Genomic DNA, 15,909 nt, shown 5'->3' with positions numbered 1-15,909 from the left:
TTCATCGAATGAAAAGGATTATATCAGGCTGTCACTGGAGGGGGACTTATCATCTCAACAGGAAGGTTGTTGAAAATCAATGGGGCAGTCACTTTCTGAAAGAAAGAAAGAACAAGCCAATATTGCCTGGTGAAAAATGATGATGCCGAGCCTGTAAACACAGGGGAAGGGGAAAGGTATTTCTGGGAACGTTATCACAGATGGAGGCATCAGTCAATGTTAAATCTCGGCCAAACACCAGATCTAGCTAACGAGCTTGCGAGCTAGCTAGCTCGTGAAGTGCGTATTCTGCCCATATTTAGTCATGCTATATAACTTTCCCATGCAGGCAGCGTAACTTTGCGTACTTGAAGCAATCATTACTTTATATTGGTACACTCCTTACTGGAGACCTTGTAGAGATGCACAGACCATAGGAATGCGCCAGTTGATATAAGATAAGAATCGGTTTAGGAGAAACGAAAGTCCTGACGCCTGACCATGAGTTTCAGTACCGCCCTTCTGATGATATAAATATGTTATAAATATGTTGTGAGTGCCTTCTTTGCACTCGTGATCCGCAGCCAGTGCCTGTGAACCACGAGTGCCTGGAATATTTTGCAAATAAAACCTTCGAAGGTACTGTTCACCGTCTCCAGCCTGTATTTGGATAACCAACATCCTCACCATCTGAAATTCAATGAACACGCGGAGGAAGGAAGGCCACGTTCCGCCCCAACACTAGCTACTTAGCTAGATAGATAGATAGAATGTCTTTAGAGCAAGCATGGTGACGTTGGAGAAGTTTTACTAGTTAATTATTTTCCTTTGCTTTGAGATTAATCATCCTTCAGACCTTTGGAGAAAGAAAAGCCGCTACTACGCAAGACAAACAGAATATTATTTCCAGTGAATCACTCTCCAAAGCATGCACGATAATAACTGAAAGTAAAATGCTCTCCTAAAAGGGTATGCAAATTGCATGATATCTCACATTCAAAGATTATTACTGATCATTTGAATGTGAAGGAACCCTCCAAGGCTTTGGTACATTTGGCTCTCATACAGGTAGTTTGCTTCTATAAACTAACTGTACCTCTTATGAACACATTGATATCCCATCTTTGCAGTCTTCTTCAAGGTTTGACAGTTGATAGGCTGTGAGGTTTCTGAATATTACTTTACAAGCCAAAAATGTCTCGGATATTATAATATCAAGTTTTTCCAATTACTCTAAGCCAGAACACTAATAATTTCCATTAACTGAGGTTATTTCGACTAACGATGGCAGTGGATGCACGGACGAGGATTTTAAAACGATCAAAATTGAGATGAATGAATATAAAGTCATGACTTTGACAGCGTAGAAAATATTGTGCACTCCAGGATAAATGACTTCCAGCATATGGCTGCAGGTGTGTCACCACAATATATAATTACATGCTAATACAATCGCTACATGTAACAGTTGAATGATGTCATCATTATGTCAAATAAATATGCCAACATTCATCTGGGGGAACCAAAACTCTTCCCAAGCTTGACATTTATTTGTTTGCTTTATTCAAAAGCAAATGCTGTAAACATTGAAGAAATATGAAAAATGGACAAGAGGTCATACCTTGAGTCAACCCAGGGCAATAAGCTTGGCATTTCTGCTGAGCCACGCGGTTTACTTTTTTTTCCTCTTCCTCGAAACTGATTCTAGACAGAGTTGCATGTGCACCCTGTTGAGAGATGGTTAGAGCACAATAACTATAGTTTAAATATGTACCTGTGATTAAAAAAAAAAAAAATATATATATATATATATATATATATATATATATATATATATATATATATATATATATATATATATATATATATATATATATATATATATATATATATATATATATATGGTTAGCACGTCGGCTTCACAGTGCAGAGGTACCGGGTTCGATTCCAGCTCCGGCCTCCCTGTGTGGAGTTTGCATGTCCTCCCCGGGCCTGCGTGGGTTTTCTCCGGGTGCTCCGGTTTCCTCCCACATTCCAAAAACATGCGTGGCAGACTGATTGGACGCTCTAAATTGTCCCTAGGCGTGAGCGTGAGTGCGAGTGGTTGTTCGTTTCTGTGTGCCCTGCGATTGGCTGGCAACCGGTTCAGGGTGTCCCCCGCCTACTGCCCGAAGACAGCTGGGATAGGCTCCAGCACCCCCCGCGACCCTAGTGAGGATCAAGCGGCTCGGAAGACGAATGAATATATATGTACAGTGGGCGTCGGCCTCACAGTGCAGAGGAGCAGGGTTGTGGCTCCGGCTTTCCTCTGTGGAGTTTGCATGTTCTCCCCATGCCTGCGTGGTTTTCTCCGGGTATTCCGGTTTCCTCCCACATTCCAAAAACATGCATGGCAGGTTGATGGAGCACTGTAAATTGTCCCGAGGTGTGAGTGTGAATACGGATGGTTGTATGTCTATGTGTGCCCTGCGATTGGCTGCCAACCTGTTCAGTCAGAAAATGTCCTGCATGAACCATTTAATTATTTTTTTTTTTAACAAAATAGTGTGGGCTCAATCCCCAACCAGAGTCCAAACACCTACTGAGAGTAGTTTCATCAGGAACGGCATCAGTGTAAAACACATTCCAATTAATCATGAAGGAGTTGTGGCATGCAGGAGAAACCCCCACCCCCACACCCTCACCCCTTCGAAAAAATACATTTTACAAATATATTTTGGGAATCCCTGAGCTTGAGCAGTGCTTTGTCCAAAAATATCTCAACGACAGAATGGCTTCCCATGATTTACATTAGTTTTGCAGAGCGGATTCATTTTTATGACTTTTCTTCCTCTAACTTGTGAACTGCTTTCAATCGTAATTGCGGGGCAATTCATCTTGTTTACAATCATACAGGTAGGAAATAGCTTGTGTATAAAACAGTAATAGTGCAGGGAAAGGCCCACTGTTTTCCCTGGTGTGTCCGAAGACTGATAACAGTCAGCTTGTTAATGTGAGGTCCTCATTAATACATTGATGAAATGTATTAATTTCAGCCTGAGGCGCAGAAGCCTTCCCTGCGTTCTTGAGCATTCATTAAAACCCACAAAGCGGCAAAAAGGTGGCTAATTAATGTGCATAATTCAGCCGAGTGTGTGTGAGGCTACGCTGCTTCATCTAAGGCACATTAAAAACTCAATGTAAGGGTAAAAATGCTTAATTATCGTAGCTCAAAAGCAAAACAATCTACAGGTTATTCGGTCATAACATCTGAAACATGGACAGTTAACCAATTTTTTCACTAAACTCTCCAAACCTGTCCACAGGTATCAATAGTTATGTAAATTGAGGGGTTCGTTGTTTATAAATGGATGGCTGTACTTTAAGAAACGGCAAAAGGTGAGATGATGCTACTATGGTGGACGTTAAGGGACAAAAGGGGGCCCTTGTGTTGTTAAAATTACAATAAGAACAGTGAGTAATAAAGAAAATCTTGCAATATTGACCATTTTGTAATCCTTAAACATGTATTTCAATAAGAAATTCAGATTACCTAGAATATCTCACTATCTCACATTTGCATGAGATATTTTTCTCCTTCGCAAAGTGGAGATTGAGTGAGACGTGCTGACACTCATGAAATGTTAGCAGTGCACATGAAAATGTGACAGCCCTCTGGGGATCCACAATGAGAGACGACTTCCATTACACTTCCCCTCAGTGCTTTATTCATGCAACACAAACACACTACTTACATTTTCTGAATAGGCCCTAAGAGCCAACAAGGTCAATTATTTACGTATCTCATGCAGTGCATCTATTTATTGACAAGGGCAATGTACAACTGAAATGTAGCACTTAGTTTGGCATTCAAACAACAGTAGTCCTGGGGTAGAGGCCTCTACTGATTTGCAGTTGGCAGAAAAACTACAGTACAGTGTTACCAAAAATCACAATTGGTAAAACAACAAATCAGTTGGGCTCTCTTTTTATTCCGCTTTAGTTGAGTTGCTTGTAAAACTGGCCACTTTCAGTGTCACTTGCAGCCAGGAAGGCAAATTCAATGAAAAAAAGTTCTTCAGACAAACATTTAAAAAATATCAATATGTTATGAGTTGTAATCTCGGTAATGTGATACTGTAAAACTGCTGTGTGAAATCGGTTGGTGTGCAGCCCATTTTAGCAAAAGAGGAGTTTACTGAGTCGACTGTATTTAATCACCCATTACCTATTGTAAATACCACAAAAAAATCATTTTAGTATTCCGCAGGCTAATCGTTTTCCATCCATCAATGAAAACACACAATACAGTGTTCTGAACAACTGTCAGTCCCGCAGTAATGCTGCACTGACTGGGAATTGAGCCCACAATCGCTGCAAAAGTCAGTCACATTTCCAATGACCACATAGTCTCAAACTCAGAGTCAGTCAAAGATAAAAATCTGTACTCGTTCCATTTTTTGTACTCTCTCAGTGATCATGGAATTAATGTAGCTTCACTTTGTACTTGGCTGTTTAGCATGCTAAGTACAATGTCAAGTGTATTATTTGAACACTGCCTGCCTAATGTATTTTCCCAGGGCTTTAATGGGTAATCCACCACCTACACACTTCTAGCGTTGGCTTCAACTTTTAAACTTTTTTTTTAAACGTCAAGATGTTGCATTAGTCAAAAGGTCTATTCAGGCTTTTAGATGTCACGCTTAAGTAGAACAAACATGTAAATGATTGTTAGCTTCGAAGGGTGACCAGTGAGCTATAAAGGGACCCGCAAGACATTATTCACATTTCTCTACCAGCTTCAATTCAAACAGTGTAAATTAGTCACGTCAGAAAATCTCAGAGGAGACAAAGAGAGGTGCGTGAGATGAAAATAGAGAACCGTGAGGATTCAAATTGGCTCCAAGCAAAGCATCGAGTAGGAGGTGAAATGCTCTGAGGAGATTGTTCCAAGTCATATTTCAAACCTTATTGTCATTAGAAAAGGAAATGAAACTTCATTTGTAGCTTTATGGATTTTCATGTCATGAAGAGAGCAAAACTATCAGATCAGAATCTAAACACGCTTTTCCACCCTAACAGCCGCATACCAATTAGCACTTCACGCTTGGAAACGACGGAAATGCATTGGAGGTGGTTGCAAAGAGGTCCAGGAGGAAGGTGATTTACAAGGCAGAAAACTAATTGTATTGGCCACCACTGATGATCTGCTCGATGTGTGTAAGAGGTAATGCATTTGTTAGTTTACAACAGCGCGGATCTGTCCCGGATGCTATTTGATGTTATTAAGTGGGAGCTCAATATCGGTCCTGTATGTTGACACAATACTTGAACGTAATTGCCTTTTCCCCTCCATGTAATTGATTCTAGCCTGTCTAGAACTTGAACTGACCCCCACTAGATTGTAATGGTGCATGTCGCAGGTGGTAGATGTCTGATGCAATGGCAACAGCACGTTATCCCTTTAATGCAAAATACAAATCCCGCTCAACATCCATCCATTTTTTTGTACCTCTTGTCATCATATAGCGTAAGTGCCTGCATATCCACAAGCTGACTTTGTGTGCAGGGTGAGGGTACACACTTGGACTGGTCACAAACCAATTGCAGAACATGTATAAACAAAGAACCTTATCCCAGGTGACTTTGGGCAAGAGGAGGGCGGGGGGGGGGGGTATTTTATAATTCTCAAGATTCAACATGAATACAGCGAAGACTTTGACATTGCACCTGCAGCTGCAAAACCAAGACCTTATCAGTCACAGGCTCTGTGGGGTAAGGAGAGCAAATTCGGGGGATAGGGCTGGCATCTGTGTGTTTTTTCCATCCAGGGGAAGTCCGGAAAACAACTGGCCCTCAGCAATTTCAGACCGCCTTGAATGTCTTTTAGCATGTGACTCTCCATGGCGTTAATCTGCCGAATTCTTGCTCCATCGGTCAATCAATTTTCCACGGTTGGTTCAATTACTCCCCTCCGTGAGTCGTCACCTTACCGTGGTGGAGGGGTCTGTGTGTCCCAATGATCCTAGAAGCTAAGTTGTCTGGGGCTTTATGCCCCTGGCAGGGTCACCCATGGCAAACAGGTTCTAGGTGAGGGGCCAGACAAAGCACGGCTCAAAGACCCCAATGATGAAAACAATAAATGGATCTAGGTTTCCCTTGCCCGGACGCGGGTCACCGGCCCCCCCCTCTGGAGCCAGGCCTGGAGGTGGGGCTCATTAGCAAGCGCCTGGTGGCCGGGCCTACACCCATGGGGCCTGGCCGGGCACAGCCCGAAGAGGCAACGTGGGTCCCCCTTCCCATGGGCTCACCACCTATGAGAGGGGCCAAAGGGTTCGGGTGCAATGTGAGCTGGGCGGCAGCCAAAGGCGGGGACCCTGGCGGTCCAATCCTCGGCTGCAGAAGCTAGCTCTTGGGACATGGAATGTCACCTCTCTGGCAGGGAAGGAGCCCGAGCTGGTGTGTGAGGCAGAGAATTTCCGACTGGATATAGTCGGACTTGCCTCCACACACAGCCTGGGTTCTGGTACCAGTTCTCTCGAGAGGGGTAGGACTCTCTTCCACTCTGGAGTTGCTCACGGTGAGAGGCGCAGGGCAGGTGTGGGCATACTCATTGCCCCCCGGCTCAGTGCCTGTACATTGGGGTTCACACCGGTAGACAAGAGGGTTGCCTCCCTCCGCCTTCGGGTGGGTGGACGGGTCCTGACTGTTGTTTGTGCATATGCACCAAACAGCAGCTCAGCATACCCACCCTTTTTAGAGTCCTTGGAGGGTGTGCTGGAGAGTACTCCTGCTGGGGACTCCCTTGTTCTGCTGGGGGACTTCAATGCTCACGTAGGCAATGACAGTGAGACCTGGAGGGGCGTGATTGGGAGGAACGGCCCCCCCGATCAGAACCCGAGTGGTGTTTCGTTATTGGACTTCTGTGCTCGTCACGGATTGTCCATAACGAACACCCTGTTCAAGCATAAGGGTGTCCATACGTACACTTGGCACCAGGACACCCTAGGCCGCAATTCGATGATCGACTTTGTAGTTGTATCATCGGATTTGCGGCCGCATGTTCTGGACACTCGGGTGAAGAGAGGGGCGGAGCTGTCAACTGATCACCACCTGGTGGTGAGTAGGCTCCGATGGTGGGGGAAGATGCCGGTCCGTCCTGGCAGACCCAAACTTATAGTGAGGGTTTGTTGGGAACGTCTGGCGGAATCCCCTGTCAGAAGGAGTTTCAACTCCCACCTCCGACAGAGCTTTTCCCATGTTCCGGGGGAGGCGGGGGACATTGAGCCCGAGTGGACCATGTTCCGTGCCTCTATTGTTGAGGCGGCCAATCTGAGTTGTGGCCGTAAGGTGGTTGGTGCCTGTCGTGGCGGCAACCCCCGTACTCGCTGGTGGACACCAGCAGTAAGGGATGCCGTCAAGCTGAAGAACGAGTCCTATCGAGCCTTTATGGCCTGTGGGACCCCAGAGGCAGCTGACGGGTATCGACTGGCCAAGCGGACCGCGGCTTCGGTGGTCGCCGAGGCAAAAACCCGAGCGTGGGAAGAGTTCGGTGAGGCCATGAAAGCCGACTTCCGGACGGCTTCGAGGAAATTCTGGTCCACCATCCGACGTCTTAGGAGGGGGAAGCAGTGCACCACTAACACTGTGTACAGTGGGGATGGGGCGCTGCTGACTTCGACTCGGGACGTTGTGAACCGGTGGGCAGAGTACTTCGAAGACCTCCTCAACTCCACCAACACGCCTTCCTTGGAGGAAGCAGAGCCTGGGGACTCTGAGGTGGGCTCTCCTATCTCTGTGGTTGAAGTCACCGATGTGGTTAAAAAGCTCCTCGATGGCAAGGCCCCAGGGGTGGATGAGATCCGCCCGGAGTTCCTCAAGGCTCTGGATGTTGTGGGGCTGTCCTGGTTGACACACCTCTGCAACATCGCGTGGTCAACAGGGAGAGTGCCTCTGGATTGGCAGACCGGGGTGGTAGTCCCTCTTTTTAAAAAGGGGGACCGGAGGGTGTGTTCCAACTACAGAGGGATCACACTCCTCAGGCTCCCTGGTAAGGTCTATTCAGGAGTTTTGGAGAGGAGGGTCCGTCAGGAAGTCGAGCCTCAGATTGAGGAGGAGCAGTGTGGTTTTCGTCCCGGCCGTGGAACAGTGGACCAGCTCTACACCCTTAGCAGGGTCCTTGAGGGTATGTGGGAATTCGCCCAACCAGTCTACATGTGTTTTGTGGACTTGGAGAAGGCGTTTGACCGTGTCCCTCGGGGAGTTCTGTGGGGGGTGCTTCGTGGGTATGGGGTACCGAACCCCCTGATACGGGCTGTTCGGTCACTATACCACCGATGTCAGAGTTTGGTTCGCATTGCCGGCAGTAAGTCGGAATCGTTTCCAGTGAGGGGTAGGACTCCGTCAAGGCTGCCCTTTGTCGCCGATTCTGTTCATAACTTTTATGGACAGAATTTCTAGGCGCAGCCGAAGCGTTGAGGGGGTCCGTTATGGGGGCCTCAGTATTGCATCCCTGCTTTTTGCAGATGATGTGGTGCTGTTGGCTCCTTCAAACGGGGCTCTCCAACTCTCACTGGAGCATTTCGCAGCCGAGTGTCAAGCGGTTGGGATGAAAATCAGCACCTCCAAATCTGAAACCATGGTCCTCAGTCGGAAAAGGGTGGAGTGCCCCCTCCGGGTCGGGGAGGAGATCCACCCAAGTGGAGGAGTTCAAGTATCTTGGGGTCTTGTTCACGAGTGGGGGCAGGAGGGAGCGGGAGATCGACAGGCGGATCGGTGCAGCGTCTGCTGTGATGCGGACGTTGTATCGGTCTGTCGTGGTGAAGAAGGAGCTGAGCCAAAGGGCGAAGCTCTCAATTTACCGGTCGATCTACGTCCCAACCCTCATCTATGGTCACGAGCTATGGGTCGTGACCGAAAGAACGAGATCCCGGATACAAGCGGCCGAAATGAGTTTTCTCCGCAGGGTGTCCGGGCTCTCCCTTAGAGATAAGGTGAGAAGCTCGGTCATCCGGGAGGGGCTCAGAGTCGAGCCGCTTCTCCTCCACATCGAGAGGAGCCAGATGAGGTGGCTTGGGCATCTGATTCGGATGCCTCCTGAGCGCCTCCCTGGTGAGGTGTTCCGGGCATGTCCCACCGGGAGGAGACCCCGAGGAAGACCCAGGACACGCTGGAGAGACTATGTCACCCAGCTGGCCTGGGAACGTCTCGGGATCCCCCGGGGAGAGCTGGAAGAAGTAGCTAGGGAGAGGGAAGTCTGGGCTTCCCTGCTAAAGCTGTTGCCCACGCGACCCGGCCCCGGATAAGCGGTAGATGATGGATGGATGGATGGATGGGTTCAATTACTCTCAATCTTTTCCATTTTGCGAAGTGACTCCAACACCACATCCACTTTGCGGTTGACTTCGGTCAACGCATGAGTCTGAGTGTCACCCACCTCACAGTGTGTCACGGTTATGTTCCAGTCTGGCCAGCAGGTGGCATCAGCGTCTTTTGGTGCACACCTGCTGCCAATCTATGATTAGTCTCAGTCTGTATTTAAGGAGCCCTCTGACATGCACATATCGCTGGAGTATCGTATTTTGCCTTGCTACTTCCTTGCTCATTGACTGCTATTGCTACAGACCTCGTCGTGTTTCGCTTTTTGAACTCTCGGTGCTCAGTATTTTGTAAGTATGGTTTTTTGTTTGTGATTTGGCTCTCGCTTGCGTGTAGTGGTTACATTGTTTTTTGTTTGCCTTCGCGATTCTTATTTTCCCCCTTGCCTTTTGTGCAAGCGCTTATTGTTATTCGTTTTTTGTGCCCTCTGGTCCTTGTTTTGACCAGCACTTTATGTTACTACTTTGTCGGTGTGAATTTTTGTATATTAAACCCTTTTGCTACGGAGACCTTGTTTGGTGACTGCATTTCGGGGATCCACTTCCTTATTTTTGTTGTGCACGAAGCAATTATCCTATCGCTTCGCACACAACGTGACAGTGATCTAATTTTGATGAGCAGACAAGATAATATAAAATGAATGATGAGTGAAGTTGTGTTGTTCATGTGTATTGCTTAAGTTAAAATCTTTACTCATTGACTCTTGTTAAAGGTTTGACATGGTGCTATAGAAATAAAGATGTATTGATGAACAAAAACAATAATTGTTTTATTTTTATACAAACAAAAAAAGTGGGGACTATAGGGGGGAAAACTGAGAATTCTATTTGTGGAAAAAAATACTGAGAAAAAAGGATTTTTTAAAAAACGTCTGTTAGTATGAAAAGGTTACTGGTAACTGTTTTTTTTTTCACCAACTAACACTGGATGACAACACTTGCACTGCTCTATACTACAACGTGAGCAGGCCTAATATATAGGACAGGCCTAATAGGACAAACATATAGTACCTTATTAACAATAATAAAAAATACATTGAGTGTGTTGGTTTTTGTGAGAAAAAAAAGTTCCTTCACATTGGTTTCTTGTTCAGGATTCTTGTGCCATCCTCAGTCATTTTTATGCAAAAAAGTCCCTTGCACTGGCAAAATGAAATGTGTATTAAAAAGGAAATGCGTGAAGAGCATGTATTTTATGCATATTTCAAATAGCATTTTTGTCATAAATCACGTTAGGAAATGCACTCACCACTTTGATTTCAATCATAAAGAAAAATGTGTGAAATTCACTTGTCGTCTGAAGGATTTATTTGAAGTTTGACGTCCCACAGTACGTCTGCAACTTTGAAGGTAAGTTCACTAACATTGGTTGCAAGCTTGCTCTGATGCATCCATGATGCAAAATTTGTCTTCCTCTTTATGTCTGTTGTTTAATGTGAAACAGACATTTCATTAAGTTGTGAACTCGAATGATAGCTAAGCTCCGTAGCTCCATCAGACAGTGTTGACTTAATACATATGCAGTCAGTGTTGACTTTTGTACCATAATCTTTGCTGTATGATGTGTCTACTTACTGGAAACTGCATCGAACCTCCGACCCATTGACTTCACCAGACTGTAGCCTTCTTTATTTGAAACGCTTTTTTTCGCTTATTACAATTCTTTTTTGGTCCTGGAGGTTTCCCCATACAGTCACCTCTCCTCGAGGTAAAATGATTGCTCTATTGCAGGGGTGCCCAAACGTTTTGGACCGAAGATCGACTTTTCATTCAACCAACCTCCCGGGATCGCCCCTTACCGCGAACGCGCACGCACACACGCACCATGATGTGAAGCCAAACATGGAAGCAAGCGATGCATTTTTGCAGCCTGTGTCGACTATCATAGCTCATGCGTACCGTTTTAAAGTGCTTCCCTCAGTCCTCTAGATTCCTATTCTTTGTCCGTGCCCTCGGTGAATTGTACACGAAGCAAACTCTGAATGAGAATAATGACGATCTAAGATGTAGCGCAACAGCTCTGATCACAAGCTGCAATTGCAGACTGTTGAATGCTAACAACTTCCGCTGACGTAAGTCACGTGACACCGTAGGTAAAAGATTTACCTGCTTTATTTTATTTTTTAAATATTTTTGGGGGGAAAATGAGACTGATGGGATGATTAGCGTGTAGTGTACATTAACACAAAAAATATATTACTATCATGTACAAGGACACACAAATGTGGTTTTTTTTTTTCGCCTCTACACCTTTCAGATCTAATTGGGACAAGTCCTAGATCTATCGGCCGGTCAGGATCGACATAATGGGCACCCCTGCTCTATCGGGTTACGGTCCTGTGATTGGCTTGACCAATCTAAGACCTTCCACTTTCCGCCCCCTGATGACGTCTCGTGTTGTGTTGGCAGGGTGTTTTGGGTCATTAGGATGTTGTATCACAAACCTTCTTCCCATTTGTGCATTTGTCTGCATATCTCCAGACAAAGTGGTTTTGTGGACTTGATTCTGTTGCAAGCATCATGAGTACCTCTCTACGATCATATGTCACCGCCGTGATAGCCTCTTTATGAAATTAAGTTGCATTACATAGAAAGTAATAGTGCAAAGCTGAGTATCTTAAGGACACACGAGGTAGGACATTTGAGGTCTTGCAAGTCAGGCGTACGTTGACATGCGCCTTGAGGGCAGAGCAGCTATCAGAGATGCAGCAGGCAGGAAGAGGAGGGTTATACAATCGCATCTCATCTTTGTCAAGCATGAAAGAATCCGTTCGATGAACATGTCCTTGACAAAGATGCAGACTCCGAGTCGCCTCTTTGCTAACAGAGCCCCCTGCTCAGATGCTCTATGAAGAGCCAATCTGTCGTTGAAGAAAGTGGCAAGTGCAGCAGATTTCAGACCACAGTAAAAATTTTTGTATAACTTTGCAGACAGAGAGGTGGAAGGCACTTACAGGAAGAATGAGCACCTTGTTGGCGTTAACCATGCTGATAGATAATGGGTTACAGAGTGCTTGTGTGTGGGGCATAGCAGAGAGGAACCATAGCTCATAAGAGTGTTGAAATAGATAGTGTCACTTTGTCCTCTCTCACCCACTATGCTGACAGTTCAATGCTGTTCAAATAAAGGCCAAGGTCTAGTTGGCGTCACTGCTTTAGAGTGCCTCGTTGTCGCCCGTGAATGCACAGATCTGCAGGGAAAGGCGGGATAGCAAGAACGCGGACAGATATATATATATATTTTAATCGGATTTGACACCAGCATGTTGACCGGGGCATTTTTTTAATCGGATTTGACACCGTAGACCGGGGCTTGTGGCTGACATGACCCACTTTAGAGCGCCTCATTGTGAGCCATGAGTGCGTGCACATTGTGGAGAGAATGTTGTTGTTTTTCTCTCTAAAATGAAGGTCAGTGAGTGGACAGGGGCTTTGCACTGATGTGGCCATTTTAAGATTTAATATCTCATCTTTTTTGTGTTTGTCATAGATAAGACCAAGCTGAGAGGTTGTCTGCTTATATTGTACATTACATGTATATTACACCCGCGCTGCAAGAAGGAGAGATACCGACACTCGTTCCTACCGACTGCTTTCAGGCTGCTGAATAAAAATAACAATAATAATAATAATAATTAAATGATCTGAAAGACAATTGCAAATAGCACTGCGATTTATCCATTTTGTGTTTATATTGCACTTAATTGAACGGTGTTGTTTTTTTTTCTTGTCTTCTTTCTACCTACATTCTTGCTGGTGGAGGCTGTAAATTTCCCCAGTGTGGGACAAATAAAGGATATCTTATGTAACTAACAACTTGAAAATGGAATTTCTCCATTGTGAGAAAAATAAAGGTTTGCTTATTTTATCTTAACCATATCTTGAGTTTCATAAACACAGAGACTCCTGTTCCTGTCATGTGTATGTGGCCCCGAGTAGAAAAAGTTTGGACATCCTTGTGTCAGTGGATTATTTAATTACACAGTGGCATGTGATACTGAAGCATTTCCTTTAGAACTGGCATGCACTAACAAAATTTGGATGAAGAGCATCGCTGATTAAGTCATGAGGTGAGCGCAAAATAAACACAATTGCCCAGAGGCCAAGCCAAGAAGTTGGGGGCAAAAAAAAAAAGAGCCGTCACTAACCTCGTCTCACATTTCCAATGACTGTGTCAAACCAAGCCTGCCAGGTGACTCACAAACGAGGCTCCCCGTTCACCTGAGCTCACCAGTTGTTGCTATGCCAACGCATGATATAGCCACAAGGCATGACCACCCCGTGCACGCCCCTGCTCCTCACATTTGCTCCCAGCTTTTGCTCTCTCTCAACAACTATCAGACATTATGAAACATGTCGACAAAGATGCAATGTGATGAAGTTCCCACTAAAAATGACATTTTAACAGACTAGCAACTTTAGACTTATACCGACAAAATAGATCAAAATACAAGAGCTATATCACATTGCTTATCTCTTAACAAACCCAATTTCAATGAAGTTGGGACATTGTGTTAAACATGAAGAAAAACAGAGTACAATGATTTACAAATCATGTTCAACCTATAATGAATTGAATACACTGCAAAGACAACATATTTAATGTTCAAACTGATCAACTTTATTGCTTTTAGCAAATAATCATTCACTTAGATTATGGCTGCAACACATCAAAAAGGTGGGACAGGTGGTAAAAAGAAAGTTGAGGGATGCTCATCAAACACCCGGTTGGAATATCCCACAGGTAAACAGGCTAAAAACAGGTGGGTGTCATGATTGGGAATAAAAGGAGCTTCCCTGAATTCACAAGCAACGATTGGGTGAGGTTCACCTCTGTGAACAGCTGCGTGAGGAAATAGTCAAACAGTTTAAGGACAGTGTTACAATAATGTAGAAAAGAGTTTCCAAAACGTCCTGAAAGAGCTGAACTTCTTGACGTTGGAATGTAAGAGGGGAAATTTGTTGTTGCTTGTGCAATTATCTCTTCAGCATTCAAACTATTAGATTGTTGCTTGTGCAAATATCTCTTCAGCATTCAAACTATTAGATTGTTGCTTGTGCAATTATCTCTTCAGCATTCAAACTGTTTGAATGTCATGTGAAAATTCACAGTTTTTGGCTCTAGTCTATACAAACAGCCCTCAGGCTTAATAATAGATTATTCATATACCGTCGATGGCCAGCCGCAGACAAGGCAGGGTAGGTACAAAGGCCGGGTAAACGCGAGCTTGGAGAAATGCAATAAAGCAAGACTGCCCCCTGGTGTTGAGTTGAGGAAGGTCAAGGAACGCTCCGAACCGCGACAGTGTGTCTGCACTCTGCAGTCTCTGGCATTGCCGTCTTGTTGTGCAGGGCGTCCAACTTCCTCCTGGCACACGTCACGTACCAGGAGGTTTCTTTCTGTTATGAACTTTGTTTCTATAATAAGCTAAAAGTGGATGACTTACAGTTTTTTTGTTTCCTGTGACAAAGGACTAGAACATATTGTCATGTTTAGTTATTAGTCATACATAATGTCATATCACAAATTATTTGTCAGACTCGTTCAGCCCTAACGTGTACTGTATGACATTACATTTTACGACGACGGAGTCCAACGTTCGCCCGACGCACAGATAATACTTGGTCGCAGTTTCCTGCGACGATTCCACGTTATCGTTCGTTCGTGAATCTGTTTTTGTTTCTGTACTTCGAAAGCTACTTCCGGGATGACAAACAAGGAGGCGGGACCAAAACAGTTTGAACACCGTTTCCTGCTACTCTTAAAGGGACATCTTCCTTATTTGAAACGTTACAATCAGTGCCTTTTGTCAAAAAGACACTTTCGGATTCGTCTATTTATACGCAACAACATTGTATGTTTTCTTCTGTGTGAAATTATATGTTGAGGCACCGGTTCTTTACAACTTTTACAGTGTACCACCTGAAAATATACATTTCCCCCTCCATAACGGGGGTGGGCTGGGGGAAAGGCAACGGGTTGATGACTCAGAGTCAACGTTCACTGAAGCTAGTCTGCTGCCCACTGAAACTGGTACGAAATTGTACTCGGCTCATTACATCACTTGACCAAACCCAGAAAAAAAAATTCCTAGCAAATAATACAGGCTTTTTGACACAAAAGAAAAACGAAAACAATTATGGTTGTCATATCTAGTTTCATTTTTAAACAAACTGATGGTGTTTGACTTAAGACCTAGGTTTTACGCATGATTTAAAAGAGTTATATCCAAATGCAATATTTCCTAATAAATAAATAATTGCTTTCACTGGAAGGCCTGGCCTTCATAACCCTTGGACTATGTATTCCTCGTCTATGATGAATTGAATGGGTAACTGAGCAGCAGTTGATCATCGTGTACTCTAGTTCAAATGTGGTCCGTGGTAAGTTTATTTCTTTTGTAATCTCCACAAAATTCTTGTCCTAATGGTGGTGTGTACATGTGACTTTGCTAAGGCGATTGTTACTTGCCAGTGAAATGTTAAGCTTGCTTAATCTTACAGTCAAGTTTTTCCTCCTTCAAGGGAATCCTGTCGTTTTCAGTCTTTTGGTAAAATTCCATATTTTATATGG

General features: G+C 44.6%; 1 protein-coding gene across 1 annotated transcript in view; it reads right to left on the bottom strand.

The window, feature by feature from the left end:
- The window catches only part of LOC127598052 (tumor protein p53-inducible protein 11-like), an 823,313-nt gene that overhangs the window by 42,522 nt on the left and 764,882 nt on the right, over positions 1-15,909 (bottom strand). The window lies entirely within an intron of this gene.

Source organism: Hippocampus zosterae, chromosome 3 (assembly GCF_025434085.1).
Source record: "Hippocampus zosterae strain Florida chromosome 3, ASM2543408v3, whole genome shotgun sequence".
Classification (NCBI taxonomy): Eukaryota; Metazoa; Chordata; class Actinopteri; order Syngnathiformes; family Syngnathidae; genus Hippocampus; species Hippocampus zosterae.
Note: the sequence above shows the minus strand (reverse complement) of the source record. Positions and strands in the feature narration are given on the sequence as shown.